At 42.1% G+C, this 20983-nt stretch overlaps 1 protein-coding gene across 1 annotated transcript in view; it reads left to right on the top strand.

Annotated features, from left to right (window-relative positions):
• Positions 1-6829: 6829 nt before the first annotated feature.
• Positions 6830-20983, top strand: part of spsb4b (splA/ryanodine receptor domain and SOCS box containing 4b) — a 37650-nt gene continuing 23496 nt past the window's right edge. Inside the window, 1 exon segment of the mRNA XM_036565270.1 lies at positions 6830-6981. The gene's annotated coding sequence lies outside the window, so the exon portion shown is untranslated.

The following is a 20983-nucleotide window of genomic DNA, read 5'->3' as shown; positions in this document are numbered from 1 at the left end:
TGGTGGTGATAGGAACCAGACGTCCACCTCTAAAAGCTCCCTCACAGATAGTTATTACAGTAAATGGTTATGAATACACTGGCTGATGTCTGGAGACATTGTTTTATAGTAATTTCAGAAGGGTTTGGCTTAAAATGTATTTCTTTAAAAGCCGTCGATGGTAGAGACGTAGATGGAGGGTGTTGTAAGGCAAAATATTCATCAAATTATTTTGTATTTATCACTATTTAACCATTAACATCGCACGTAAAATCCCAGAAGACTCGTGTAGGTTCACTGGTGGTTCTGTATAGTAAATAAAATGTTCATATTTGTGTTGTAGACATTGTGACCCCTGGTTCCTATCACCACCACTGTAAAGAAATCTGAGTCTGTATGTTTCTGTACAATGAACCATTTCACACCAAACCGCTCTGCATTATTATTTTTTTTTACATTTCAGTGACTAAGTTATGCAGAAATGTAGGTAAAGTATTGAAATTCCTCTTTTTCACATTTATACTGGGTCTGTAAAGACATTATTGGTGTTGACTTGTTCATTCACACGCAGTTTAAGGAGCATGTTTGGCTTTTAGGTGGGACCATAGTTTTACCTGCCATTTTCATTCACTGATTATATGCATTGGCGATATAACAGGAATCTGGATATCAGTTATGATGTCTGTACACGCACATTTACTGGTGCTTTGGCCTGCACTGTAGGCCAGTTCAGTTCGTCAGTCAAGTGAGTATTGTTAGGCATACTGAATCATTGAGACTATTGAAACTGTGCTGTGGGAGATATTAGACATTTTTAAACTTGTAGTCCGATTTATATTGACACAATGCAAACATCTCATTTCCCTCTGTTCAGTTATTGTTGTTTTGCCATGTTTTTTTATTTACTTGCATTTTTCTGTCGCTCTTCAAATACCCCAATCACTCAGGATGCAGTGTTTAATCTCATTCAGTATTGTGTTTACCTTCATGATGTCCATAGCAGCAACAGTTGACCAGTTGACCTTCAAACAACCTTCAAATATCACGTCCCCTCGATGTTCAGTAATTGACAGATGTTCACAAACAAATGCTTGTGAAAAATCAATAAAGTCACGCATCACTAATTCAGTTTCGTGCATCTTATTACCTGCTTTAAAGTTCCTGTATCATGAAAAACTGGATTTATACGATTTTTTAGTCCTAAAAAATGTGAATGTAAACACGAATTTTCCAAATATACTGTTTGCTCACTAGTATGTGAACTAAGTAGCAAATATAGATTGTTTTAAATTCATTGTTTTTGTGATGTCACAAATCAACACATTTACATATCCTCTCAACAGCTACTTTATTTGGAACACCTGTACACCTACTCATTCATGCAATCAACTAATTAGCTAATCGTGTGGCAGCAGCAAAGTGTGTAAAATCATGCAGATACGGACACATCAACCAGCAGAACGGGGAAAATTGTGATTTTGACCGTGGCATGATTGCTGGTGCCAGACAGGCTGATTTGAGTATTTCTATAACCGCTGATCTCCTGGGATTTTCACACACAACAGTCACTAGAGTTACTCAGGATAGGGCCATAAAGAAAAACATCCAATGAGTGGCTGTTCGGCAGATAGAAACACATAGCTGATAAGAGAGGTCAGTGGAGAATGGCCAGACTGGTTTGAGCTGCCAGAAAGGCTATGCTAACCTTAGATAACCACTCTGTACAATTGTGTTGAACAGAAAAGCATCTCAGAATGCACAACACATCAATCATTGAGGTGGATGGGCTACAACAACAGAAGACCGCATTGGGTTCTACGTCTGCCGGTCAAGGGACAGAACGCTGAGGCTGCAGTGGACACAGGCTTACCACAACTGGACAGTTGAAGACTGGAAAAACAGTATGGTCTGATGTATCTTGATTTCTGCTGAGGTACCCAGATGGTAGGGTCAGAATTTGGTGCCATCAGCATGAATCTTTTCAATCTGTCTTGTATCAGCAGTCCAGGCTGGTGGAGGTGGTGTAATGAGGTGGGGAATGTTTTCTCGGCACACTTTGGGCCTGTTAATACCAATCAATCATCGTTTGAATGCCACAGCCTATTTGAGTGTTGTTGCTGACCATGTCCATCCCTTCATGACCATAATTTACCATCTTGTAATGGCTACATCCAGCATGATAACGCACCATGACACAAAGCAAAAGTCGCCAAACTGGTTTCATGAACATGACGATGAGTTCGGTGGTCTTCAGTGGCCTTTAAAGTCAGTAATCCTACAGGACACCTTTGGGACGAGGTAGAACAGGAGATTCACAGGATGAAAGTGCATCTGAAAAATCCGGAATTCCATTACGCAATCATGTCGATATGGACCAGAATCTCAAAGGAATGTTTCCAACATCTTGTGGAATCCATGCCATGAAGAATAGATGCTGTTTTGGGAGCAAAGGGAGGCCCTGTAGACCAGGTGAGGTGCCAGACTGATGTAGTCCAGCATACCCAAACACCATGGAGGAAACTATGACAAATACAACACTTTTGCCTTTTCAGACTATTTCTTAATTTCAACATGATAATGTGGTAAATATGCAAAAAAGGTCTTGTAGCCATTTGGAGGTTGGTTCTCACGTTGCTCACATTGCTATAATATGAATAAACACATAGGCCTCTCAAGTCTCATGTTTAACTCATGAACAGGCATGCATAAATCACTGCTACAAGCGCAACATTCAGGGCCTGTGGTTGTATCTTAAGTCTGGCAGGTAGTGAGAATTTGGCCCCACACCTGGTCCTCTGTAGATCTGAAGAGCAAGATGTAAGCCTGCTATATTCTGTTATGCAGTGTTTTATATCATGAATCTCAAAATCAAGTGATGATTATTAGCCTGACAGAAATTCATACAATAAAAATGTCCACTATGTCAACCTGGATCTCCAACCTTTTTTGTTGTCGTCGTCTCCTGAAAACAAATAGACAAATGGCCATCTCATACACTTTCTCACACATTATTTAAGCCACTTATCCTACTGGGTTGCAGGAGCCTATCACAGAACTCATGGGGCAGAAGGCAGGAAACACCCTGGACAGGCCACCAGGGGCCAGACAGACATATACATTCACACCTAGGAGCAATTCAACATCTCCAGTTTACCTGGCTGCATGCCTTTGGGCTGTGGCAAGAAACCAGAGCACCTGGAGGAAACCCACACAGACACAGGGAGAACATCACCCAGCCAGGGAATCCAACCCGAGCCCTTCCTGCTGTGAGGCGACAGCACTACCCACTGCACCACCCTGTTACACTTTCAAATGGGTCATAACATCCATCTGGATCAAAACGAAAGAGTGGGATGTTTGACGTGACCCACATAGTTGCAGCTGATAAATTCAGTGGCAGAATTGTGGGGTATTCTACACTGCCTGTAAGGAGTAACCTCACAATATATGGAGGTCTATAGATAATTGGCCATCATTTGGTTACAAATGAATATGAACAGTGCAACAGGTTCAGTCTACTAACCACGGCTATTTCATAGTCTGGACTTAAGCGCTGTTTAAAGTAATCAAATATGTTGTTGGTTAAATCTGGAATGCGGCTTTCAGAAATCTTGTCCCTGTTTTATTGCAGACCTGCGTTTCTGTCCTGTGGATTATGGGACTAAGTACGAGTTGATCAGTCCTTAATGAATGGGAGTAAATGGAGCTCAACGGCTAAAAACGAAAAGTTAAAATAGTTTCTAATCACTCGCCAAGAACCTTCCTTTCATTTTAGACAGTAGACAGATGTATTTCATTAAAAAAGCAAACAGGTTTTGCAGGACGCTAACATTACTGCTACTGAGTGCTGATTGGTTGGAGAGCGGAGCAGCTCATTGGCTGTTCACGCTGACTGATGTCATGAACGTACATGAGGCGCCGTTTTAAACTCCTTTAAGTCGAGTTTAAAAGCTCTTTAAAAATATAACAGCGGTGTTAAAATGTTTTATGCTGCTCTGTGTTCAGTAAATGATTGTATTATTTTACATTAAAAATGTTTAAGCATTTATAAAGTATGATTTTACTTAAAATGCTCCATCTTATCACATTCATTTTGGATTTGTTTGGGAGCGCCCTCTAGTGTTTGATGAACCCAGCAGACATTACAGAGTGATAATTATTCTCTCTACAAGTTCTCCAGCTCAACCTCTCTCCAGACGTCTTCTGTCCACGTGTGGAATCGATGCCATGTCGAGTTGCTGCACTTCGCTGGGCTAGAGGGGGTCCTACATGACACTAGCACACACAACTCACAATCAATGAACTGGCTAAGGCTCTGAACATACACCGGTCAGGCGTAACATTATGACCACCTCCTTGTTTCTACGCTCATTGTCCATTTTATCAGCTCCACTTACTATATAGGTGCACTTTGTAGTTCTACAGTTACAGACTGTAGTCCATCTGTTTCTCTGCATACTTTGTTAGCCCCCTTTACCCTGTTCTTCAGTGGTCAGGACCCCCACGGAACTCCAGCAGCACGGCTGTGTCTGATCCGCTCAGACCAGCACAACACACACTAACACACAACTACCACGTCAGTGTTACTGCAGTGCTGAGAATGATCCACCACCCAAATAGTACCTGCTCTGTGAGGGTCCATGGGGGTCCTGACCACTGAAGAACAGGGTAAAAGGGGGCTAACAAAGTATGCAGAGAAACAGATGGACTACAGTCTGTAACTGTAGAACTACAAAGTGCACCTATATAGTAAGTGGAGCTGATAAAATGGACAATGAGCGTAGAAACAAGGAGGTGGTCAGAATGTTATGCCTGATCGGTGTATATCTGCAAGACGCTGTCGAAGAGCCTCATTTTGAGATTATGTGAATTACCTGATGAAGTAAATCCTGTTATGTTCCTACAGTGTCCTTTGTGCGCCAAGAGGCTCTGCTCTGCTGGGTTTAAGCAGCTTTGGCTCTGATTCAAATCTCAGTCCACACAAAACTGGATTGCAGCCTGTCAGGTTCAGTTCACCAACACAGCCACCAGGGGGCAGCATCACTTATAGAATCAACCTCCTATTCAGACACTTTCAGCTCAGGTGAGCGCAGCTGAGTGGTTTACCTGCTCCAACACACCTGATTGAAGCTGTTAAAGGGGAATCCCACCAACTTTCCAAAATTTCTGCAAAGCTCAGTCTTTGAGATGTAAACAGAGTGGTTTGATGTGAAATGGTTCACTGTAGAGAAACTTACAGACTCAGATTTCTTTACAGTGGTGCTGATAGGAACCAGGGGTCTCCATGACTACAACACAGATATAGCCACTTTATTTACTATCCAGAGCCACCAGTGAACCCTACACGAGTCTTCTGAGTGTTTATATGTGATATTAATCATGGTACAATAGTGGAATCTGGAAAAATAAGTTTTCTTTGGCGACTATTTTGCCTCACAACACCCTGAATTCACCACGAATGGCTTTTAAAAAAAAACAATTTTTGGCGAAATCTTACTAAGAGCTACCATCAAAACAGTGTCTCAGACATCAGGCAGTGCATTCATATCCATTTCATGCAATAACTTAGTGTGAGGGAGCTTCTAGAGGTGGTTCCTGACAGATTAAAGAACCCAAGTCTTCATAGTATTTGTGCACTTAGAAAGAGGAATTTAATTAGTAAAGTAATTAAATTCAGGCCACGCCCAGGAGTTAATTAGCTATTAACCCTACAGAGTAAATTCACTAACGGAGCTGAAGGATCTCCAGACCAGCTGGGTTAACAGTAACTTTAGGCCACAACGCTTCATTTATGTTAACATTAGGCCCACATTAATCAGATTACGAGGCCACGCCCACAATGATCGGATTACCGTGCGCTAATTAAGTTAATTCTGCCTTCACCTCTCTGTTTCTCCTCGTTTTTGTCCTCTCTCTCTCTCTCCCTCTCTCTCCCGCTTTATTTACTGTCTCTTCCTCTCACTATACTCTCTCTTCCTTTACTCTCTTTCTCTCTTTCTCTCTCTCTTAATTCTTATTCTTCCTCTCTGTCTTTATTCCCTCTCTCTATTTTTTCTCTCTTTTCCTCTCGCTATTAAACTATTCTCTCTTTCGCTTTATTTTTTGTCTCTTTATTCTTTGTCTTTCTTTCTCTCTCTCTCTTTCTCGCTTTATTCCTTCTCTCCCTGTGATTTTATTCTCTCTCTCTCTCTATTTATTCCCATATTCTTTCTGTCTTCTTTCTCTCCCCCTTCTCTCTCTCTCTCTCTCTCTTAATTCTTATTCTCCCTCTGTTTTTATTCCCTCTCTCTATTTTTCTGTTTCTCTTTTCTTCTCACTATTCAATCACTCTCTCTCTCTTTATTCTTTTTCTCTTTTTATTCTGTCTTTCCCTCTCTCAGCTCTTTCTCGCTTTATTCCTTTTCTCACTTTGTGATTTTACTCTCTCTCTCTCTCTCTCTCTCTCTCTCTCTCTCTCTCTCTTCCCCTTTACTCTCTTTCTCTGTCTCTTAATTCTTATTCTTCCTGTCTTTATTCCCTCTCTCTTTATTTTTTTCTCTTTTCCTCTCGCTGTTAAACTATTCTCTCTCTCTCTCTCTTTCTCTCCTTCTCGCTTTATTCCTTCTCTCCCTGTGATTTTATTCTCTTTCTCTCTCTCTCTCTCTCTCTCTCTCTTTTATTCTCATATTCTTTCTGTCTTCTTTCTCTCCCACTAATTCTCCTTTTTGCTCTTTGTTTCTCTCTCTCTCTCTCTCTCTCTCGTGACCAATCAGCGCAGCGTCAGTGGCGCGTGACTGACTCGCCGTGACGTCAGCGGCGAAACAAAGCAGCCCATTGGCCGCTGCCGCTCCTGCGGCTCCGCCCCGGATCGCTCATGCAGGCGCTGTGAGCGCAGCGCTGTTTACGCGGAGCTCGGCTTAATGTCGGCGGATAAACTCGCTGTCCGCCTTTCGCTGCTCATCGGTTTGATCTCTGCTTCTGCTTTGTTTGTGGAGGGAAAGTTGGAGCGCTCGAGGCGTCGCGGTGAGTGAGTCGCGCGCTGAGTGTGTGTGTGTGTGTGTGTGTGTGTGTGTGTGTGTGTGTGTGTGTGTGTGTGTTTCTGGGTGTCTGTATGCAGTTATGGTGGAGCCGTGTGTGTTTGTGCTCGTCTTGCTATCCTTGTGAGGACTCAGTGATAGGACATGACATTTTGCTGGTTCTCACTTGAGCACGAGTTGTTTTCACCACAAAGTACATATCTTTGGAAAAAAAAACTAAGCCAGAGGTATTGCTTGAAGGATACTGAGGTTAAGGTTAAGGTTAGGCTTAGCATTACTTGTCTACATTAATACAGAAAGCAGCAGAAATTAATGGAAGTCCTCAATAGTAACGTAAAACAAACGCGTGTGTGTGTGTGTGTGTGTGTGTGTGAGAAGTAGGTTTTCTCTGCGTTTCTGTGTTTATGTGGAAAATCTTCCTGCAGATTCACTCAGATCTGCAAACTTCAGCGTTTTTGTCTTTGTTCTTCACTGCTAGAGAACATTAGCCAACCTGCCAACTGGAAATAAACAGCTTTTTTCAGCTCTCAGTGTAGAAAAGCTTTGTTTTCTGTAAATATAACTGTTAAAATGTTCCTGTATGTTGATCAGATTTCAGCTGTAAGACCTCAGTCTGCTGGTCAGAGTTTGAGTTCGGCTTCAGCTTTAGTGAAATGTTCCTTGTGGAGTTTTGTTTGTTCAGATGATTATCAGGTTGATCAGATCAGCTCTGTGTCGGAGAGGTTTCAGGGCGAACTTTACTAACGCTTATCTCTGGGCAAAGTTCGTTTGAGGTCTCCAGCACAATATGACCCTTTTCCTCCTGAAGAGACACTGAAGTCCTCAGGAGGAGTCTGACCCGTCTGCCTCAGTTAGAACTGAACTGTACAGTGGTGGACACCTAAGGCTGCCACGATACGATACCATGCAATACGATATTTTTGAGTCTACGATACTTTTGGGATATTTCAGATGCAACTCCTGATACACTACTGTACAATCCCTCTTACTAAACACACCGAATATCACTGACACGAAAGCAGTGAGCTGGATGTATTTTAGATTCAGTGCACAGTTAAATCCACCAAAATCAGACTCACTATAAACCTTTATTTACCAGACTCGAGACTGCACTCGGACTCGCGCCCTGCGGACTCGAGATTGCAATCGGACTCGCGCCCCGCAAACTCGAGACTCAGCACTGACTTGGGTGTGACAGACTTGAAACTCACTTTGGGGCTTGCACCCCCAAGACTTGGACTTTTTTCTCATGGACTCTAGACCTGACTCAAGCTTGTGCCTCACAGACTCTAGACTCAACTCTCGCTTGTGCCTCAGAGACTCCGTTTGGACCCGCACCTCCACTCAGAATTGAGACTCTGGGCTCTGCTCGGACTTGCGCCCCGCGGAGACGAGACGCTGCCCGGACTTGCGCCCCGCGGACTCGAGACTCCACTCGGACATGCGCCCTGCAGACTCGAGACTCTGCTCGGACTCTGCTCGGACTCGCGCCCCGCGGACTCGAGACTCCGCTCGGACATGCGCCTTGCAGACTCGAGACTCTGCTCGGACTCTCGCCTCGCAGACTTGAGACTCAGACTCGCGACCCCGTGGACTCGAGACTCACCACAGACTTGGGTGTGACCGACTTGAAACTCAGACTTGTGCCTCAGAGACTCAACTTGGGCTTGCAACTCCAAGACTTAATATTACTGATATATCCAGCTCACTGTTTGTGCATTTTAATTTCAGTGCACAATAAAATCCACCAAATTCAGGCTCACGATCAACTTTTAATTACCAGACTCTAGACTTGACTCAGACTCGGACTCGCACCTCACAGACGCGAGACTGCGCTTGGACCCGCGCCCTGCAGACTTGAGATTCACCACTGACTTGGATGCAACAGATTTGAAACTCAGACTTTTGCTTAGACTTGACTCAAGCTCATGCCTCACACTAGACTCGACTCTGGCTTGTGTCTCAGAGACTTGACTCAGCCTCATGTTGCAGACTTTAGACTAGACACTGGACTTGACTATGGACTCGCACCTCCCAGATACAAGACTCTGCTCGGACGTGTGACACCCAGACTCCAGGCCTGGCTTGGGTCCACGCCTCACAAACTTGAGGCTCAACTCAAACTCGAACAGATTTGTAACTCAGAGACTCAACTTCGCCTCGCACCTCAGAGACTCAAATTTGGCTCACACCTCACAGACTCGGCTCTGGCTAGTGCCTCAGAGACTTGGCTTGGATTCGTGTCTCAGACCCAAGACATAAGTCTAGACTCGTGTCTCAAAGAATCGAGGCTCGGCTCGGACTTCTACCTCAGAGACTCCAGACTTGGCTCACGTAAAATGACTAAAGGTCTGAATTCTGAGATGATTATCTTACTTTGACCACAAAACAGTGAGGAAGGAACAATGCGGATAAATGTCTATACATTAGAATCTGAGCCTTTAGAACCGACGTGTGGTTTAGAACTGATGTTTTTTTACACCACACTAACCGTGTTACCTTAGAGGTAGTGACACTATGACAAGAACTTCAGCCTTAAATGGCTTTTGATGACTGCAGCTGTAATGATGGTGATATAAATGACTCTGTTTAAATTTGCTGGTGTTGCTCGAATCAGCTTGTGTAATTCAGCTCTTCTGGATTCTTTATCCACTCGAGATAGAAGGATGAAGTAATCAGTCGAGTGACCCAACAGCAGAGCAGCTAGCCTTGATTCTGAGGTCAGTGCCGATGCCTGGAAACTGTACAGGATAGTGCTGTTACAGTCAGTGTTTACTAAAACAGTCCGGGATTATGCTCAGTATTATTTATATATATGTGTATATATATATCATCGGTCATTCAGACAGATTGCAGTACATCACAGAAACCGTAGGGGGCGATATGTCTTGTTGTTTAGTCGCACCAAGAAGTAACAATTTGCTTGAACTTTGAATGATGGCGTCAGCAAAGAGAGAGTAACCGAAGAAAGCATAATGAATTAGTTGATAACTTGAATAATAGCTGATCAGTTAATTGATTTAAAGAAGTAATCCTTAGTTGTAGCCTGATTAGGAGTATGTGAGCTTGTTTCTTCTTATTTTAAAGGGCCCATATTGTGAAAAACTGAATTTGACCTGACGCGGTGGTGGTGTGTTAGTGTGTGTTGTGCTGGTCTGAGTGGATCAGACACAGCAGTGCTGCTGGAGTTTTTAAACACCTCAGTGTCACTGCTGGCCTGAGAATAGTCCACCAACAAAAACATCCAGCCAACAGCGTCCTGTGGGCAGCGTCCTGTGACCACTGATGAAGGACTAGAGGATGACCAACACAAACTGTGCAGCAGCAGATGAGCTATCGTCTCTGACTTTACATCTACAAGGTGGACTGACAAGGTAGGAGTGTCTAAAAGAGTGGACAGTATGCAGAGAAACAGATGGACTACAGTCTGTAACTGTAGAACTACAAAGTGCATCTATATAGTAAGTGGAGCTGATAAAATGGACAATGAGCGTAGAAACAAGGAGGTGGTCATAATGTTATGCCTGATCAGTGTATAGTCACGTACTACTAACTTGCTGTCATTAAAATACTGTATTATGTCATTAAAACATTAACAATGTTTGGTACTCAGTATTGAAATAGCCTTAAATTAGGTGAAGATTGCATGCTGACTTAGTTAGGACTTGAAGATTAGGACTTGGGACTCGACTTGAGACTGGCATGCACTGACTTGGGAGTCGAATCAAGGCTTGACTGTCTTGACTTGGTACTCGACTCGGGGCTCGAGAGTCAAGACTTGGGACTTACTTGTTACTTGCAACTTAGGCTACGTTTACACAGCAGGTAAAAGTGGCCCAAATCTGATTTTCTCACCAAATCCGTTTTTTTTAGCTGTTCACATTATCTTTTAAATGTGACCTGTATGCGACATCAGTCTGAACAGATCAGCTGTTCTCTGACGCTGCAGCCTCGGGCTCCTCCGGCCGCGTTTGGCCGGTTCGTTCGAAACCTCTTCGAACACGGAGAGGTTTGAGTCTCTTCTAATGTTTTAGTACAGAAACATCAGACTAAATGTTTTTGAGTCTCAGCAGCGCGAAATTATGACGAATGTCGAGTTGGACTGACGTAAAAGTCGCATGAATTCCGATCTGGCCGTTCAGACTGAGTCGCATTGCTGCAGATCGGATACGTATCGGATTTCAGTACCACATATGAAAGCATCTCAAATCGGAATTGAAAATGTCAGATTCAGTGCGTTTTTTGCTGTTGACACTGCCACACAGACACACATCTGTGTCACATTTGAAGAAAAAGATCAGATTTGGGCCACTTTTACCTGCTGTGTAAACGTAGCCTTAGTGACTTATTCCCACCTCTGCAATCCGTTTACGGAAACTAAGCTTCAAAAACAGCCTGTTTTGAATTGATTGTTTCTGTGATGTCACAAAAACCAACATATTTACATAAATCCACCTTTAGCCTCATTAATTATCATTAAAGTTATCCGGAGTGTTTCTGAGTTCTTTTTGAAAGAGGCATGACCCAAGTCAGCCAGTCAGAACACAGCTCATTTACATGTATCAGTCTTAAAGAGGGATAAGGGATAGAGGGGGGGCAAAAATGGTCATGTAGCAATGAATTATGACTGTTTTTGGTCAGGGGAGACTATAAAATGCAAGAAAATGGTAAGATATGAGGTCTTTAAGGCAGCTGGTGTATTGAATTAACAATGGCTTAAAGTGGAGAATCATTTGTAGCACAGGTGGGACTTTGGGAATGACTGCAGCAAAGGGAGGGAAGCAGAAGAAAGGTGAATAGTCAATTAGTCAAATAATCAAATAATGACGGGCTGGAAGTGACTCAATAAGGTCCTGGTAGGTTGTCCCGGGTATCTGGAGCCATGCTGACTACAGTGCATCCCACAGCTGCTGGAGGGGGCGTGGGGGAGGATCCATAGAGCGAACACGACGATCGAGGTGGTCCCACAGATGCTCAGTTGGGTTCCAGTCTGGGGAATTAGGGGGCCAGGGTCGTACTTGGAAGTCTTGGTCATGCTCTTCCAACCGATGTCGGACATTTCTAGCCGTGTGACATGTTGCACTGTCTTACTGGAAGATCCCATCCGCCCCAGGGAAGACAATCAGCATGTATGGGTGTACGAGGTCTGCAAGGATGGATTCATACCCAAATCGGTTGAGAGTGCCTTCCACAGGGATGAGTGGGCCCAGAGAGTGCCACGAAAACAGTCCCCAGAACATAACGCTGCCACCACCAGCTTGTGAACGTGAAGTGGTCATAATAATGTGACTCGACTGTGTAGTTGATCTGTTGATTGATCATAGAAGGGGCTGCAGCCGTAGTGTAGGATAATTTCTCTTGTGTGGATCTGTTAGTTGAACAGCAGGGGGAAGAAAAAACAGTATAACATAGTATTACAGTATTTTATGATATAAATGTGGGATCAGTACATGAAGGCCCAAGTAGAGGTGGGCAATATGAAGGTATTTATCATTATCATGACACATTGATACATGATACATTTTATTCACTTAAGTACATTATTGACTTTTTATAGAAATAAGGATTTCTCTGAAGTGCTAATCCAGGGGTGCCCAATACGTGGATCGCGATCGACCAGTCGATCGCACAGTGCACGTTGGTAGATCGAGCCTCATTCAAATTTCAACACTTTCTAACTGCTTCCAGAAAGGTCAGAGTGATTGACTGACATCAAATGTGGCCAGTGTCTCTTTAATTTACTGTTTGTTACCGTAGCTGTGCCACAGCCCACCTAAAGCACTGTTGTGAGTTTGCTTCTCTAGAAATCTGGAAATGCTTCATTTATCGGTGGCCAGTTCATGTAGCGCCGTTTTTGCGCTTTCCTTTTGTAACCTACACTGGCTCTTTCAGAAGACGAGTGCAAGACGAGCGCAAAGTAACCGAAAAATCTTACCTCTTCCATACAGAGTGGGAGGAAGACTATTTTTACAGTGTCCAATTCCAAATGCATCTGCTTGATTTGCCAAGTAGCCGATACACTTCCTTCGAGAGGCATTTTCAAACTATACACAGACTATGACAACAAATTTTCAGCTAAAAGTGAACTCAGGAAGAAAAAAGTGGTCCAGACTGCATAATCCTGGCTGATTTCCCAGCCGTTTGCCCTGTAATGCTGAATATCAATATAGGCCACTGAAGTGCATTAAAAAAGTTTCATAGCTTTTAAAAAAGGATGAGGCCAGCCTTTTTTTTTAAGGTAGATCATGATGACCTGTCCACTGGAAAAAGTAGATCTCAAGCCACACCCCTTTTCTAATCCATCTAGACTTAAAGGGCCCATAAGCTACATTTTTCTTGTGTTTTAATTTTTACCCCTGAGGTCCACTTATGCACCAAAAACAATCATTACACATTTTAACACAACCGCTTCACAGCCTCTCTTTATCCCTTAGAGTTTAACAGGCTGTTTTCATTGCTGAACTCTGTTCTGATTGGCTGCCGCTTCGTTTAAAATCAGTCTAAACTTCAACACTCTTATGATTTCAGTGTGATTGTGTGGGGCTGAACTGCTGTAGGCGGATGTATGTAAATGTGTTGGTTTTCCTGATATCACAAAAACAGTGAATTGAAAACGTTTGTTGTGGAACTTTAAAGTTGTTTACATACTACGTCAAAATATTCTGACTATTATACTCTAACAAAAGGAAGGAACTTGACTTTTCCTTGATATGGGCCCTTTAATCACAGTGCACCTATAGACTGTATGGTTGTTTTTGATTTGCTAGAACCAAACAACTCTCTTGCTTTTGCCCCTTCTTGCTCAGCGTGTCCAGATGATGACGTTCCCTGGGAAAATCACGGCTGCAGATTCCCTCACAGCGTCTGCACTTTTTTCCCCAAGACATAGTTTTTAGCTCTTTACACAACATGAAGTCCTTCTTCTTTGTTGTGTACATATATGCATGGGCAGGTGTGCCACCACACAGGACGTTGTGTCCTTCACTGACCCCCCCATGTTCAGTCGCTTTTGTCGGTACTCTATGAACTCGGCCCAACTCCTACTGTTACAGCATTTGCATATGATCGTTATTTGTTGCAGTGATACCTTGTTCTGCCGTCCAGGATGCAAATTAGGCGTGAAACAGGTGTGTGTGTGTGTGTGAGTGTGTGTGTGTGAGGTGTGTGTGTGTGTGTGTGTGTGTATATATAAACGTGCTAGTGCCAGAAGTTTTTTATCTGTAATCGTGGTCAAGACCTTGAATGTCATGAACTCCGTGGCTTGTAACTGACCCCGACATTTACTTCTTGCTTTTGAAATCTTCTACCGCTGGCTTTCCCGTGACTGCCTTCTATAGCTTAGTAATAGACCACACAGCCTGTTAGTCATCACACTTCCTACTTTTGTAGTTCTGTGTACCAAAAACATTAATTTTTACAAAGCCATTTTAAACGGGACCTATTATGCTCATTTTCAGTGTTCTTAATTTTATTTTGGGGTCCACTAGAGTATGTTTACATGCTTAAATATTCCAAATACACATTATTTTTCTCATGCTGTACATCTCTATTCACCCTCAGTTAGGGCTGGGCGATATAATGCTAATGATAATTATCGCGATATAACTTTCCTTGATAGAAATATAAGAATTGTTCGATAAATGTTCGATATAATGGAGCATTCTCACACTTACTTGTTCTAGCGACAGCCTTGGTGGTGATTTCTATTTCAAGGAAAGCGACACTACTCTGCTGTTGCCATGAGAGTGATGGCAGTAAGGCGGTGAGATCCATCATTGACGTACCGAGCCAGCTAAGTGTTTGCTGTTCGTATTAAGCTGACACTAAACAGTTTAGCACTCGTCACCAGACAGCTAAAAATGATCTGTGTTCTTTCTTAAATTATGAATATTAGCAAAATTGTGGCTGTGCTCTTCCAGCTGGTAAAACCAGCTAACCAGAAACTTTTTCCCACTGTCCCATGACAGATTTGTGAAATGTTCCACTGTTTGGCGAGTGTTTGTCATGTTCTGACCATAAAGGGTAGTTGAAAACAGCAGCTGACCACTCAGGAGCAAATATCAGCCTTCAAACCTGAAAGAAATGATGATTTGACATTTATCATGATATGTATTGATATCGACTGACATAATTTTTTTTATTGTGATAACATTTTTTGCCATATCGCCCAGCCCTACCTTCAGTCTGAAACACTCTCTGAATGCCTTTAAGACCAACGAGATGGGTCCAGTGTGCCCTGATTGGTCAGCTCGCCTGCCTTGTTCTGCTTGACCAGAGCGGTTCTGCCCCTACTTGTTCCACCCCTGTCTTGCAGACTCTCCTCTTTTGATCAGCTGTAAACACCGCTGTGGCTGTTTTTCCAATAGATTCGATTCTGCCATGTGAGTTTGAGCCAGAGTCCGATCCTGAAAGTCAGGTCAGTGAAAACTGAACAAACCCTACAAGTTTAAGCTTATATTGTCAACTTTCGACAGTCTCAGCTATTTTGATAACACCAGTAAAAGCAATCCGACTAACGGCTCAATCGGAGTAGAATACATCCATGTAAACACCTCAATCTCAATAAACTAGTCCGAATGAAGCCATATGGAATACAGTTTCTATCTGATTGAACGAGGTGGGAAATCCTGTAAATAATCCCGTAAATAGAAGAATAATAACTATGTAAATGCCTGTATCTGATTACATTCCCTATCGGAAAGTTTAAGTACGCTCTGATCATGTTCGTCGCGTCATAGTGAAAGTTTATAACATTCAGCATGGCGGAGCAGAAACTGGTCTGCAGAGGAGACGAAGTTTATGCTCTGATCTTTAAAAGACGGCGGTGGGACGGACGTCCAGCTTATGTGTCTCAGAACACGACGTCTTCCTCTCGGCCTTCTTTAATAAGGACATGTGAAGGACGTTTTCCTGAGTCTGACATCATTTTAAAACAAAAAACACAAGCACTGCTCACTGCTGCTCATCTCACTCTGACTGGACTCACGTGATGCTCGTTGTCATGGTAACATCTACACTAAGTGGTGCTCATTCATGGTATTGGTCACTTTGGATCGGATTACTTGTAGTGAGCATGGAAACAGAGACTTTCCATCAAATTGTTGAGTAGAGTGAGAATGAACACCTCAGTCTATAATCAGAATCAGAATGTATTTGGTCGGATTGGCAAAAATCTTTGCATGTAAACACAGCCAGTGTTCCGGGTTGTCATTAACCTCTGGGCTGATTGGCTGCCCTGTATCATTACTCATTCAGACAGCAGCCCGCCCCTCACACTGTCAGTGTGCTGTAAGGCGAATAAGTGGATATAATCAATTATACAACAGTGAGTTCCGGCGCCACAATCTGACTGAATTTATTTGTTCCCCATTATGTGGTCCTGTTTAAAGGCCTTTTTCATGTGGTCTGTTGTGTTTTCGCTTGAATCAAAGTCTTTCATGTCTCAGGGCTTCTGCTGCTGGCTTGGGCTCTGTTGGTGTTCCTGACCACTAGAATGATGGGAAGTGAAAGTGTTTATCTGTTCGCTGTTGCCGTGTGAATCTGCAGCAGAGCTATTTGTGGTGGTTTGTGGGATTTCTGTTTTCTGGACAGATGAGCTTTTTAAATAGACATCAAACGCTGCCAGTGCTTGGATGTTCAGCGAGTTGCAGATTGTTTCTTCACTCAATATGGAGTCATAATGGCTCTGTCTTACATGTCGCTGTGGTCGGAACAAAACCTTGTATCTCCAAAATGGTAACTTTACAGGAGAAGGAAAAAACCTACTTTACTTTTAATGTAAGTCAATGGAACCAGACGTTCTTCCGAGTAATTTTGGGCCGTTTGTTTTGGTCCATTCATCATGAAATTTACACACCATGTAAAGGACAACAGGTATTTTCAAATTATGTCAAGAACAGAAGACTGACAAAAATGGAGGTACGAGGTTTTATTCCGACAGCAGCGATAAGCTGGATCTGAACATGGGCTCTGCTGTCATCTGGTGTATCTAGTACTGGTGTAATGGTACACAGAGGTCACTGTTCTGTTCACACTGTGGTTTCGACATCACGGTTCGGTACGAGTTTGGTACAATTATAAAAAAAGCAACAAAAACCCCCAAATGCATGAGGCTCCACACTTAAAGGTTGGTTCATTAAGGGTTCCTTAGTGAAGAAAATGGTTGTCTATAGAACCATGAACACTCAAAGAACCATTTTCATGATTTCACTTATTTGACAACCGTGGTCAGAACCATTTAACCCTACACATTTTTAAAAAGATGGTTCTTCAAGGGTTCTTTTGTGAAGGCAGTGGTTCTATTTAGATCCGTGAGTTCTATATAGATCCATTTAATGATGAAATTGTTCTTTGCATGGTGAAATGGTTCTTCAGATTGATTAAGAATGTGTTGTAACAATAGAAAAACCTTTTTTGGTACTTTAAAGAACCATTTACAACACGTTCTCCATCAGTCTGAAGAACCATTCAAAGAACTGTTTAATCACGAAAATGTTCTGTATAGAATTCATGGTTCTAAATAAAACCATTTACTAAAGAACTTTTGAAGAACCATGTCTTTTAAATGTGTTATTGCTTATGTTATTGAGAGGATTGGGAAAAAAATGTATGAATTATTTTGGTAAATAGAAATACAGTGTATAGGTTGTGTTGTGTATTCAGCAGTCAGTAATTTTTACTATAATTATTATTATTATTATTATTATTATTATTATTATGTATGCTCACTGAGTGGTGGATAACCAGATAACCAGAGCTATTGGCCTTGGAACTACAAGGTTTATAGATAAACCTATGTCAATGCTGCTTTCCCAAACTAGCCCCATGGATTTGGCAAAATTGGTGATAAATGTCGTTTTACCTCTTAATTTCTACAAGGCTGAAGATCTTATTTTCTGTTCCATCTTAAGTGGAATAGTGGCTTCGTTATGGCAGCTGTATTATTGCTTCACCATTTTAAGGTGGAACAGGACTTATTAATAAGAATAAGAAGCCAACTTTATCTTAGTTGAATTTCATTTGTCCATGTACTTTAGCTGCTGTCTGGAAAACAGAGTGGACTGCTTCAGATGTAATGGACTAGACAGCGAGAGGTGATCGAGGTTCTGTTGCATTTTCATTTTCATGTCAAACGTCACTGAAGCGGATGTAGCTGCTCAGCTAAATGGGCTAATGCTAGCATGGTTTGTGCTATTCCTATGATGCGCTATTTTGTGGCACACCGGTATCAGTAAATTTAAGATGGCACTGTATTTAGGGTAGCACTGAATTTAATGTGGCAGCGAATTCAGCGTATCAGTACAGTTCAGGTAGCAGTGAATTTAAGGTGGTAGTGTATTTAAGGTATAAGTAACAATTTAAGGTGGCATTGTATTTAAGGTGGTACTGTATTTAAGATATCAGCAAATTTAAGGTGGCAGTGAATTTAAGGTAGCAGTCATTTTAAGGAGGCAGTGAATTTAAGTTATGATTACATATAAAGTGGCATTGAATTTAAGGTAGCAGTTTAAGGCAGCACCTAGCAACACATTACTGTCCACCTAGCAACATCTAAGCAACACTTTAACAACTTGGTCCTGGAGAAGACCAGACAGGCCCCTTTTTGGTGCTATAAAGTTTCCGTATAGAACTATCTACAGCACATTTTCCACTAATTTTAAAGAACCATTTCATGATGCAGGGAACCCTTTAATCATGCAATGGGTTCTGTATAGAATCATTTGGCATGACTTAAGGGGTTCTTTTCATCGTGAAATGGTTCTTCAGACTGATGGAGAATGTATTATATGTTGTTCAATATACAACCTTTTTGAAAAGGGTTCTGTATGGCATCAAAAAGGGTTCTTCTATTGTAACAAGCCTAACATCGTACCAATGGAAGAACCCTTTTTGATGCTATATAGAACCCTTTTCAAAAAGGTTGTATATTGAACAACATACAATACATTCTTTTCTAAAGGTTCTATGTGGAACAATCTACAGCACATTCTCTTTTAATCTGATGAACCATTTCATGATGCAGAGAAACCTTTAAATCATGCAAAGGGTTTTTCAGTGTTCGTGGTTCTATATGGAACCATTTTCTTTACTGAAGAACCCTTGAAGAACCATCATTTTTAAGTGTGTATGATTTACCTGGCTCAGGTGTGTTGGGAGCTGGAAGCTGCTCACCCAGAGCGGCCAGCCTGAGGTCGTGAAGGTCGTGAAGGTCACATGAACGTGCCAAGTCTGAGATCGGGAAGCAGGAAGTTTCCCTTCTGAAGCCTAGACTCGTTCCTCTTCCTCTTCACTTCGGCTTCTTCCCTTTCTTGTGTCCCGCGTCTTTTTTATGGCGTCTCTCCCGCATGCAAAGAGATGTACCCTGCGCTGAGGTCAGCCGCAGGACGACGGCAGCACAGACACACCGTTCAGGCCGGTTCAGCCATCTGACTTCAGACTGAACTCACCATCACTGGTGACTTTATATTGAACTCTTGGGCTCGTCGTGAACTTTTGATACACTCAGTGAATCATTGCTGTTAGGGCTGCAACAAACGACTATTTTGATATTCAAATAATCTGTCGATTATTAAAACGAGTAATTACCTATTTTGATTATGAATCTCTCAATTACACTTATGTAGCTATCAGCTTTTAAATTTAGCTCGAGGTTGTTTTTCTGCATTTGCTAACTAACGATGAAGACAAAGATGAATATCTTATTTAGAAATTCACTGTTTTAATGAATTTTCTTACGCAAGATAAATAAAACATTTTTTTCCTGCAAAAATCAAGGATGTGCAAAGTAGCAGCAGTAAAATGTAACAAAACCAGCAGGTTCTCTGTGCTCAACCAGCCGCACAGCCAAATCTAACACAAACATCACCCAAACGTGAGTGTGGATCGCTGCGTTCCCTCCGTTATATAATCCTATCCTGCTTTGTGAGTGTGATATTCTTGAAATGGTGCAATTTTGGACAGTATCTTTCTTAAACTGCCGCTCTGTAATGGTACTGTATCCAGTCCAGCAGCGATGTTGACCGCCCCAAAACAGCGGCACCGTTTGACGTGCCACTCTCCAGTAAGCGGTAATGTCTAAACATTCCTAGTTAGCGTGAGAAACGTGTGAGGTCACCAACTAATCGCCTATTAAATTAGTTACCAACTGATTTTGTTGTTGATTTTGGTCGACTAAGTCCGTTAATCGTTGCACCCCTACTTGCTGTTACATTTTAGAAATGCTATCAGGGCTATACATTTCAAAAAGGTGGTCCAGAAAAAAACCCAAATTACTTCACTAACAAGTTTTGACTACATTTTTAAAATCACGTATTGCAATTTTGAATGCACTTCTAGTTTTCTAGCATTTTACAAGCTTCAAATACTCAAGTTTCAAGTTTATTCGTCATTTGTGCAACATTTCAGGACATTCATACATGACTCTAGAGCAGGGCAGCATTATATACATACTAAAAACAGTGCCGAGAGAATAAAGTAAAAATACAAAAAGAAAATACTAAAACTGATATTAAATATACACAAAATATGGAGGAAGGAGGGACTCTCTGCTGTGTACAAATATATTAAACAAGGGATAATCTGAGAAAGAAAATACAGGGTGATTCAAAAAAGCTTCATCCGATTTCAAAACGATTTATTTCACTTGTAAATCGTTACAGATCAATGCAGTAAACTGTAAATGGTTTTAAGCATAAAGTTTATTATGTAATTTTAGAAGTGATCAATATGAACCTCCTCCAGCTGTACAGACAACATCAACACCATAGTCAAACTCATCCTATCCTGGATTGAGCATGTCGGGTGTCGCTGCACTCACAGCTCTTTCAGTGCGATTTCGGAGATCATCCAATGTTGTGGAACCAACGACGAACGCTCTGAGCTGTTGGAGCTTCACTGCCCACGAAAATCACATCGCACAGTTATGACGGATTCACTCTTATTGAAGTGGAGAACGCAGAACGCTTTCTGCTCAGGGGTCTCATCTCCTC

Source organism: Colossoma macropomum, unplaced genomic scaffold (genome assembly GCF_904425465.1).
Source record: "Colossoma macropomum unplaced genomic scaffold, Colossoma_macropomum, whole genome shotgun sequence".
Lineage (NCBI taxonomy): Eukaryota > Metazoa > Chordata > Actinopteri > Characiformes > Serrasalmidae > Colossoma > Colossoma macropomum.
This window is presented reverse-complemented; position numbering and strand designations above follow the sequence as displayed.